Raw genomic sequence first — 10228 nt, forward strand, 5'->3', positions numbered from 1 at the left:
GATATAAGGTTCATGTTCCATTCATGCAAAAATATAACTGTCAGTCTAAAACACAGAGTACTGGATTTAGTGATATAATGAACTGTTATTATTGCACATTCTTGCATTTAACTGTACAGAACCCTTTTAATGGCAATAAAAAAAAATCTGTCTGTGGAAGAGGGTGAAAATTATTACTACAGTGAAACAACCACAGTGTGAAAGGAATCTCTCATTTTCTGTATGATAACATCCTTTGTGTTCCATTGAACCAACCTTCAGCTCATGGTTGACCCATTTTTGACAGAATTTCACATCACAGAATATCAGAAATGGCTACAGCCCTGAAAGGCATTTTAACTGTAAAATCTGCATCACGAGACATTTCTACAGTGCTATAAAAATAAGAAAGAATGTAGGCAAGCAGCATGAAGACTAATGCTTGTCATTTATCTGCAAGACATACCTTACAGAATTCAGCATCTTGGCATTTGACAAATGTTTCATTTCTGTCAGAGAGAGGAATAGGTTTTCTCCTACAACTACGACCACTTTTATATTTTCCATGTAAACATGATTGGAAAAAACATTCTGAAGAGCAATTCATTGTACTGAAGTGCAGCTAAGAGCTTTAAAACATCCCATTACACTTTTTTCAAGGTTAATATTCATTGTTATCTTGCAGAAAATGCTAAATTCAACGTAAGATTCTGGTCAAGGCTCTGTTCTTCTGAATATATTCCAGCATTTGCTTTACACAAATGCTGTGCCAAGTGCAAGCAACCTGTCAAACAAAGAGCATCACATAGGAATAAGCAGGCCTTTCATTTTCTGCATAGTTGTACTGCATCTGCATTTTGCTTACATGTCTTTGGTTCAGCCAGGTTCCCTTTTAGACTCCTCTCTAAAGCAAATTGGCTCAACTCCAGGTTTTCTGTTAAGGATGTTATAAGATGTTATTTCTTCAAGCTGAGTTTTACTTTTTTTATTATTAAAACAAGAGCAGACAGTAGAGCATTTAATAATCTATCCTCTATTTACAAACCTTTCAACTTGCAATATCTGTTTCTGGAAGACAGAGAAAACTTGGATTCTTGATACTAATAAAAATTTCGTATCACTGTTAGTTTGATGTTAAAAAAGCCTTTCTTTACTCCATTTCTCTTTTTAACTGGATTAGTCCTGGCTGTGTAACTAATTTAAAAATATCTTTGAAGTGTGAATATAATATTGCCCCATATTAGTTAAATATTTTAAATATCTAAAAGTGACTCAAAACATTAATCCTATAATACGTTCACTTCTGTGATCTTTTAATGTGAGAAGCTGATGTGTTTAATCCCTGTGAACCAAACTGAGCAATTATCCAAAGCTTTGCTTGTACTTTTTGCAAATCATAAAAATAGATTTAATGTAAACATGGGGCAACTTCTGATTTTGGTAACTAATTACTCATTATGTTAATAAGAAACTCTTGAGAAGTAGCCCAGCTCCTCCACCCCCAACTTATACTTGAAAGCAAGGAACAAAATTGTAATTTTATAAATTATTTGAAGCCATTTGTAGTTTTTGCTTCCCAAACTGAAGTGTGAATTGACAATATTCTGATTCAAATGAATGACTAATCATTCCTTATAGCTGCCAGTAGTTTAAGTATGTTTAAGCAAACAGAGTTTAATCAAACACATTGAGGTAAAGGCTGAGACCAGAATGGTTGTGATTAAATAAAATAAAATTCTGTATGTTTTCAGTCTGGGGAGAAAAATAATGAGATTTTTTTTTTTTGCCAATAAACTTTGATATAGAGTCACAAAATGTATTTCAATTTCTGAAGATATTTAGAGATCTTAATTCAAAATGTTAGTTCCACCTCTCAGAAAAGACAGGGTTTATTCATGAAGAGTTTAGCCCAGAATTGTGAACTATAACTGTCTTTAACAAATTGCTTGTGACCAGTTTTTCTAAGTTGTGTCAGTTGGCACTTGGGAAGACATGGTGACGACAGCTGAGAGAAGGCTTTTGGTCAGACACAATCTGTACCTGAAGGAGTGTGACTGCTATATAATTGTCTCAGCCTGTCCTGAGCTCTTGCCATTTGACACACCCATTCACTTAGCAGCATGTCAGCAAATCTGCCTAAAAAATCAGAATCCTTCAAGTCCTGGGTAAAAAAAAGCCCCATCCCAAGCTTTGTGGTTTGAAGGCTAAAATCCCTTCATTTTCATCTGGTGATTGAAAGAGTGAAAATAATGGTATAATCTTCTCATTTTTTTAGAATTTTTAAAATACATGTCAGAGGGAAACCAAGCAAAAGCTATCCAGTCACTTAAAACAAATGCTGACAGTGTTTTGTGTCAGTTCTGTACCCTAATACAACTACTGCAGATGCAGAACACAATGCAAAATAAATATTAACTCTAACTTAATGTCATAACTTTCTGAGTAAACATTGAATTCTGAATTAAATCTGTTCCCATCTAACTTTATTTGACTTGTGAATTTCTTTATAAAATGCTAAAATAGAATTAATCTTCCATAATGATCATAATCTGAAAGCATAAATGTTAAAAACTGTGGTATATCTAGGTTTTCCAGTCTCCTACATAGTAAATGGATAGGAATAAGCACTTTTCAGGAACAATTCATCCTGTCCTAAGGTATGTAAAGCATTACCCTATGTCTTTCTGCTTCACTGCATTTTTTCCCTATTTTACAAAATATAGGAAAACTAATTGAAGCAGTTTTGGCTTGGTGAAGCATGAGCATCCTACAGCATGTTTTGAAATTCTGTTTTAATAGTCATATGCCTCTCATTTGTATTAAATGCAATAAAATTTGAAATCATCTTGAGACATCTATTGGTGATGTCTTTGAGACAATGACCCAGAAGAGTATTCTTGAAAAGATTGCATTTTTCTGTATGTCACATTATCATACAAAATGAAAGATTCATCCTGCTAATGCAGATGCTCCAATGGAGAATGCATTTAACTAATCATAATTCAGGAATCTAATTGCTTATGGGCACGTGAGTGAAAGTGGAAGAGTCAGTAATGCAAATAGTCCTCAGGTGATGGGATGTCTTGTCTAATGTTTAATGACTGGAAATTTACCTTCTTCACAGATCAAGAGCAAGGTCTAAAAACATAGGAATAGTGGCATTAGCAACTTTGAAATAATATTTTCAATGTAAGTTCTGTCCCCAGTACTTTAAAAACTGTAGCAAAAACCATGCTAGTGGTGTGAATAGGTTTGTGTGTGCCTGTTAATGTGTGGATTCCCCTCATATTCATCTTTCAAGACCAGCCATCTTTTTATATTTTTGGGGAGGGAAGAGCACCAGATTGCAATTCATGGATCCCATAAACTCTTATTTGGCTACAATCATCTACAGACAAACTAAATTTTTTCCATAACTTATGAAAAAAAAATTCCTGCTGCAAACTTTGCTGATATTACAATAAAAATGGCAGTAGTGATGGGAATTTACTTTAATTCTATAAGATTAAAAAACCTAAAAAAATTTACAAAAATGAAAACCACATCTAACAGCTTCTGATATAGCTATTATTTCATTTCAATGCAAGTTAAGTCCTATTCATGCTAATCTTACCATGCCTGCAGAAATAGCTGAAGGGACCACTCCAACACAGCTGAAATAAATACTAATGGAAATTATGAAAGTCCTCTAATCTTTAAGGATCTGAAGTAATTTGCTTGTAAGTTCAGTAGTGATTGACAATTTCAAGTAAAGATTTATCTTTAATTAACATTGGTGAAATAGTCAGGACCTTATTACTACATATGGGGAATACTCTCTGAAAGGGTACTGGACCTACCTTGAAGTCATGCAGATAAAGCCTTACCAAAATTAACCAGTTCCAGCCATTCCTTCTTCCTATTAACCCAACAACATTCCAGTAAGTACTGACATAGAAGACAGAATAATATGGAGCTACAATGCTGGTACAATCTCATTCATACTTTTTTATTTAACTTCTAAAGCAATGTAGTGATTCATTTTTTCAATACAGGTATATGCAATTTTTATATTACTCATGGTGTATGTAAAGGCTATGCAATTTGACATGCAAATAAAGTTTCATTTCATATTAAACATGTTCAGTAAAATAAAGGAAATATTATTGTGAAATATGAATCCTGCATGAAAAAACAATCGTTAAATAATTGACATGTCAGGAAGTGATTTCTTTGGATAGTGCCAAAATTCACAGAGGCATAATAGGGTTCTTTATCCTTCTCAACATTTCCAGGTAGACCCTGGGTAGCTTCATAGCAGAAGTGATAGGAAATATAAGTGTGAAGTTTCACAGTGCCACTGAGAAGTGGAAACCTCAAAACCTTCAAAAATCAAATAGAATTCTAGCACTTTGGCCTTGTCCCATCTAGAAGACTTCTAATTCAGGGAAATGTTATCGTATGTTAAAGATAATTGCTCCCCAGAGACAGATAGTACAATCCTCTTTCAAAATGGTCCAATTTTCTGATATTACTGCACTTAGATAAAAAATCCTTATTACAATAATAAAATTACAGATTTCTGTGTAAAATCCATCCCCTTGTCTATCTTCAGTAAAATAGAAAAAGTTCATTTCAGAAATACTTTAAGTGTCTATTTTGATTTTGATTATTTTATTTATGATTGGGAAAATATTCAGATAAAATGAAATGTGTTTAGGGTCATTTATTTAATGTCTTTTTACTCATGGAATAATATTTTTGGATACAGAAACCAAAGAAAATAATTTATTATTTCTTTAGAATACATATCAACACATAAAACAAGTAATATTCTAAGGAATAACAGATTTTTAAAAGTCATAAAGTCATAGTTGTTTCTATTTTTAGATGCTGTGTATAACAAAAGAGTAAGTCTATTAAGTAGATTATTGTAAGTATGTACAAGCACAAATAACACCACAATTCATTGACAAATATACAGTTGTGGACACTGGTAAGTTAATACTGCACCTTTATTCTGAAGTATGCCCCAGTGTATATATCTACTGACATGAAGACAAACCTTGTATTACTAAAAGGTATAAAATAGTCTTTTAACTTAACATGGTTGGAGCCTAAATATGCCATCATTAGTGCAAGGAATTAGAAATGTACATCACTAGATATGCTTCTGAGCTCCCTTTTTGCCTGTAATGTGTATCATCACTCCTTCCTAATTTTGAAGTCATACATGCCTAGGGTATGTGTGCACACATATGTGTATGATACACATGTAAATGAAATTGTAGACCAAGAAAATATGTGCAATATCCTTGAAAGGAAACCTCAGATGAATCACTGCAGGATCTAAATGTCCACCATTTTCTAGACTTGAAAACCCCACCAATAGTCTAAAGTTACCAAGAAGGACTACAAAGCACTGACAGTGAAGCTGGTAGGAGGCTACCCTAAATTGTACATTGTGACAACCAAGGGACCTGCAGATGTCTGCCATAGGACAGGGAATTTGTTTTTTAAAACAATTAATTTACAAGGGAAACCAGAGAATAACAAGCTGTCTGTCACGCTATTTTTATCATCATTTGCTCTCCCTGATGAGAGCCTCCTAATGGATTTTTTTGTCCCATGAAAAGCCTGAGTTCACTGTTTTCCCCAGAATATGTATTCGCTCCTTGCATTAATAATTTCTGGAATTCTGATACATAAGATGAATAAGAAAATATATGTAATATTATAATAAGAAACTGTTTTCAGAGTCTATAAAAGACAGTTAGTTTAGTATTTTATAACTACAGTTTTGTTTTCAAAGTCAGTTTCTCTACAGGAAAAAGGTTTTTTCTTTTGAAAATCTCTTCCTAAATTTTCTAAATCTTAAGCTTTACAACATTTATGCAGCAAGATATATATTCAGCTAAAAATATGCCAAAGATAAGCCTTTAGGTATGTCTGAATTCAGTGCAATTGCATGTTAATTTTATTGAAAGCACAGTAATACTGGTTTGAGCTGCAAAGATGTTAAGGAAACAGTACATCTATTGACAATTTATTTTGTGAGCTTCTGATGGGGTGTGAAGGATGAGTATTTCCAGTCTGTTGACAAAACCACAATGTTTGATGCTGGAAAGTAAATAGAATGTAGGAGTTTTGGTTACAAATATACAGTCAGGTAGACCAAGACTTACTGTCTAAGTCTATTATGGGGAGGAAGTAGCATCATGTGTTTGCCAACAGTTAGGTTAATAATTTTCTACATCTCTTCCAATCCTTACTGTGCTGCCTACTTATCATATTTCAGTATTATAATATAATTATTTTCAGTATTGCAATATACACAGTGCACCTTGCATTAACTATACACAAAGAAATATAGCCCTCCTTGTTTTCATCACAGCTACACACAAATTTTTATAAATCAATGCAACCCAAATCTAAAGATTTAGCAAAGATTCACATTGTGTTATTTTGACTATCCTGATAGGGGGCAATTTATGTGCTTAGAATTATGTAGTGTAATGTGTTTAAAGTGTCTGAGCTGGGGATTGCATTGTTTTAAATGAAGTCTATTTAAAACAAACTAGCTCAATGACCTTGTGCACCTTAAAATCCCAAATTCCCATATAAAGTATAAACTTATTTCTTCATTCCAAGCACACACCAGTTTCCTTGCTCATCAAAAGAAGTAGGATTGATTGGAATCTAACATGGTGTTGCTATACTTGCTTTCAAAATTGTGATGCAGGCCGTAGCTGAAAAAAATATTTCCCTGTCCTCTCTATTGTACACTAAGCACAAACCAGATTCATCACATGCCCTCAAATTTTTCTTTTATTTTTCTTTACAGGATATAGTTCATCTGAAATCACATCTGAGAGTCCCTCAGGGTTATTTTTCATTCTCTGAAGTCTGACATTTTACCTCTGTGTGATGTACTGCACCCAGTTATGTCCTTGCACGAACTGACCGATGTGACCAGGCAGAATTATCAGGGCAATGACTAGTGAGGCTGGGAAGTCTAAATACAAAACTAGTCCAGACATCACCCTAATTTCCTGAGGATGTAAACAGAAGTGGTTGCAAGAAGCAATATAATAGTTTTAACCATTTAGTCTATAACTTTAATAATTTTTTTTCCTTCTAAATAGCAAGAAAACAACTTCTGTTGAATTAACTACTTAGTATCCATGATAATAGGTTAAACAATCATTGATTATCTCTCCTTAACAATGAATTATTGCATACATTCTAGATTTTGCAATGGGTTTTGGCAAATCTCATTCAATCCTAATGTTATAAAAGTATACCTTTCCAAGCTTAAATGAGAATTGTACAGACTGTAGTATAATGATTTACAGAATGACACAGTGATTCACTGAAAAAGAAGTGCCTTGTGTTAAGTGTTTGACATACATCTCTTTCCTGTACACTGAATATCTATATTTATAGGTATATTAGAAAATGTGTATTAGAAAATTAGACAGCCCCGCTACCATGAAGCATTGCACTGAAAAAGAAAATGCAGCATGTAATTAAAAAAACCCAAACTACTTCTACCCTGAATTAAACAGCTCTGAAAGTTTCCTTACTCACTTCTAAATTTTTCTTTCCACATACATAGAGACATCCCCACACCACAAGACGAATAGAGAGATTTTATGAAATGATTAGGAGAGCTTAGAGAGACATATTTGAAAGACAAAAGAGAATAAGGCCTAAAGACAAAGGTTCATATTCTGCAACAGTTTTAAGGCATTGTTGACCCTTCCTACCTGCCATGTCTGTTTTAGGATGCTGCTCCCTCAGAGCACCCAGCACAAGTGTTTCAAAGACTGGCCTCTCAACCAAGTCAGGCTCAACTTTAAATCAAATCAGACAATGTATAAACTTTGTAGCATATAAAAAGAAAAATCCTAATTTCTCTTGCTTAAATTTTGGCCTTGGAAATGAGTTATTGGAAATCAGGGAGAATACTGAAATTATTTTAGACTGTGCTGTCACTGAAAAATTGCATGTGGAACTACATTACTGTACTCAAGCTAAGGACCCCCCCTTAGGGACATCTGGGCGGCTAGAAGCAAAACTTTGCAAAGTGCTACTAGGAATCCACTCACCTTTTCAGGTTATTCAGTACCTCTACAAAAATCTGCCTTCTTTTGGTAATGGAAGTATGTGACACTTTAGCTCCCCACTCAAGAATTTTAGTCTTGATGTAACCAAGAAGTAGTCAAACATCTCCTGTCTATTTCAAATGGTTTTAGATCAGGGTTGTGTCTCCTGGCAAAGTCTGACTTTGATGCCTAGCTTGAAGTTCTACCCTCATATTATGGAGTCAAATTTTGTTCCATAGAAGCTGGCATATATTAGACTTGTACTGAAAATTTGTGTCTCTGTTAAAAGTACAGCATACATATTGAATATACCCTATATTCATGTTCAGTTCACTGTTCAGTTACAATGAAAATAAAAATTGCCAATATAAAAATATATCTCTATTTCTGCCACAAAGCCCTTCTGTCAAAACTGTATTTGCAATAAGTTTGAAATACACGGTTTTACACTAATCCTTCAAATATGGATATGTTTACTGATGCACAAAATTAATAAAATATTGTCATTTGCACTGAGTATATTAAACATAACATCCAGAATTTAAAGAAAAGACACATCAGGTGGTCTCATAGTATCTTGATCAGTTTGAAATTTACTCAGGCAGTGTAGTATTTTTTAGTTTAGCAAGATCAACAGAAGAAAAAAAACACAAGTTTTGCAGGGCTTTTCACATTAGACATAAAGCTGTGAAGCTGTACTTGAACTTGATGAGATGAGATTCTGGTTGTCATGCTCACTTTGTGGGACACACTGGGGAAAAGTCTGATCATCCTGTATCTACAGTGCTCATTTTGGCCATTTCCCATGCAGTGTGAAGGTTTCTAGGAGAGTAATCTTTCAAGAATGCCTGCTCCACAGTTCAGTGTGACATGTCCCACATGCCCCACTGGCATTTACACAGTGTCCAGCTGCATCATCCCCCATCAGCTGCTCTGTCATTACAGATGATGTCAGCCCCTGGGTCACCAATTACAGATGTGCAAAATATCCTCATATCCCAGTGATGAGCAGGGACTGTCTCCAGATTCCCTGCCATCTCTCTGAGTCTTGATGCAGTGCAGTGAACCCTGGGATCAGAGTGGAACAGGAGTGATCCATAGTCTCAAGAGCACACTGGGGCAGTGAAGTGTCAATCTTCTGGTCGGCTCCTCCTGCACAGGCATGACTCCTGGAGCATCAGAGATTCCAGCAGTCTTCCAGAAGGATGGGACAGACAAGTCTGCTTGGGCCACAATGAGTTACAAAGTACTACAGGATTGAGAGAAAGAAGTCTGCCATCATCACAGCTATAAGATTTTGCCTGTCTTCTGTGGAGGAACATAAATCTCTGTGAAATAAAGCATGTTCTGTGATGACTGACATAAGTAATTGAACTACATCGAAAAAGCACGGTACTGTTAGTCAGAAAAATTATTCTGGCTCCTATGTTTAGACAAGAATATTTAATCATGAAATATATTTCTGTGTGGTCGTCCATTATTGATGTCAAAAATGAATGCCTGAAGTTAAACAATTCCTTCTCCTATTTGACAGCTTTGAACTACTTAGTTTCTCTGGCTAAGGAAACTAACATCAAATTATTCAACATCCATATAATACAAACTGTGTTAATTATCTGCTGGTACTATTATAGAAACTATTTCTGTTCATAGTGCTACACTAAACAGAGTCAATCTTGTTCTATACTTTATCCTGTTCTATTAAAAATTATCTTCCTAATCTGCCAGAAGTCAATTGATTTCTGCAGTGAGGAAGTTTATGAGTTTGGATCATTTTCAGAACTCTTAATCCACACTCTTATTTACATAGTAATTTCAAATGTTGTGAGATACCAGATACAGGTCTTGAAATTTTGAATTCTGGGATAGGAGATTTTTAAGCAAAAAATTATTGATTCAGCTGACTAGAGAATTTCAGACTCAGCAGAATTTGAGAATATAATAGAATACATGGAATAAAAATAATATTTTTAAAATCATTCTTTTTGAATATTTGGATGTAATTTGTGCTTTGAATAAATGTGCTTTTCTCCAGCCTCACTGTTTGGTTTAGCATGTGACCTGATATACAGTAGTTATATATTTCAGTATATAATATATGTACAAACTCCTTTACATGTCCAGTTTAAAACGTTCAGTCATGTTTGGATACAAAAAATTTC

This window comes from Passer domesticus, chromosome 5 (assembly GCF_036417665.1).
Source record: "Passer domesticus isolate bPasDom1 chromosome 5, bPasDom1.hap1, whole genome shotgun sequence".
Lineage (NCBI taxonomy): Eukaryota > Metazoa > Chordata > Aves > Passeriformes > Passeridae > Passer > Passer domesticus.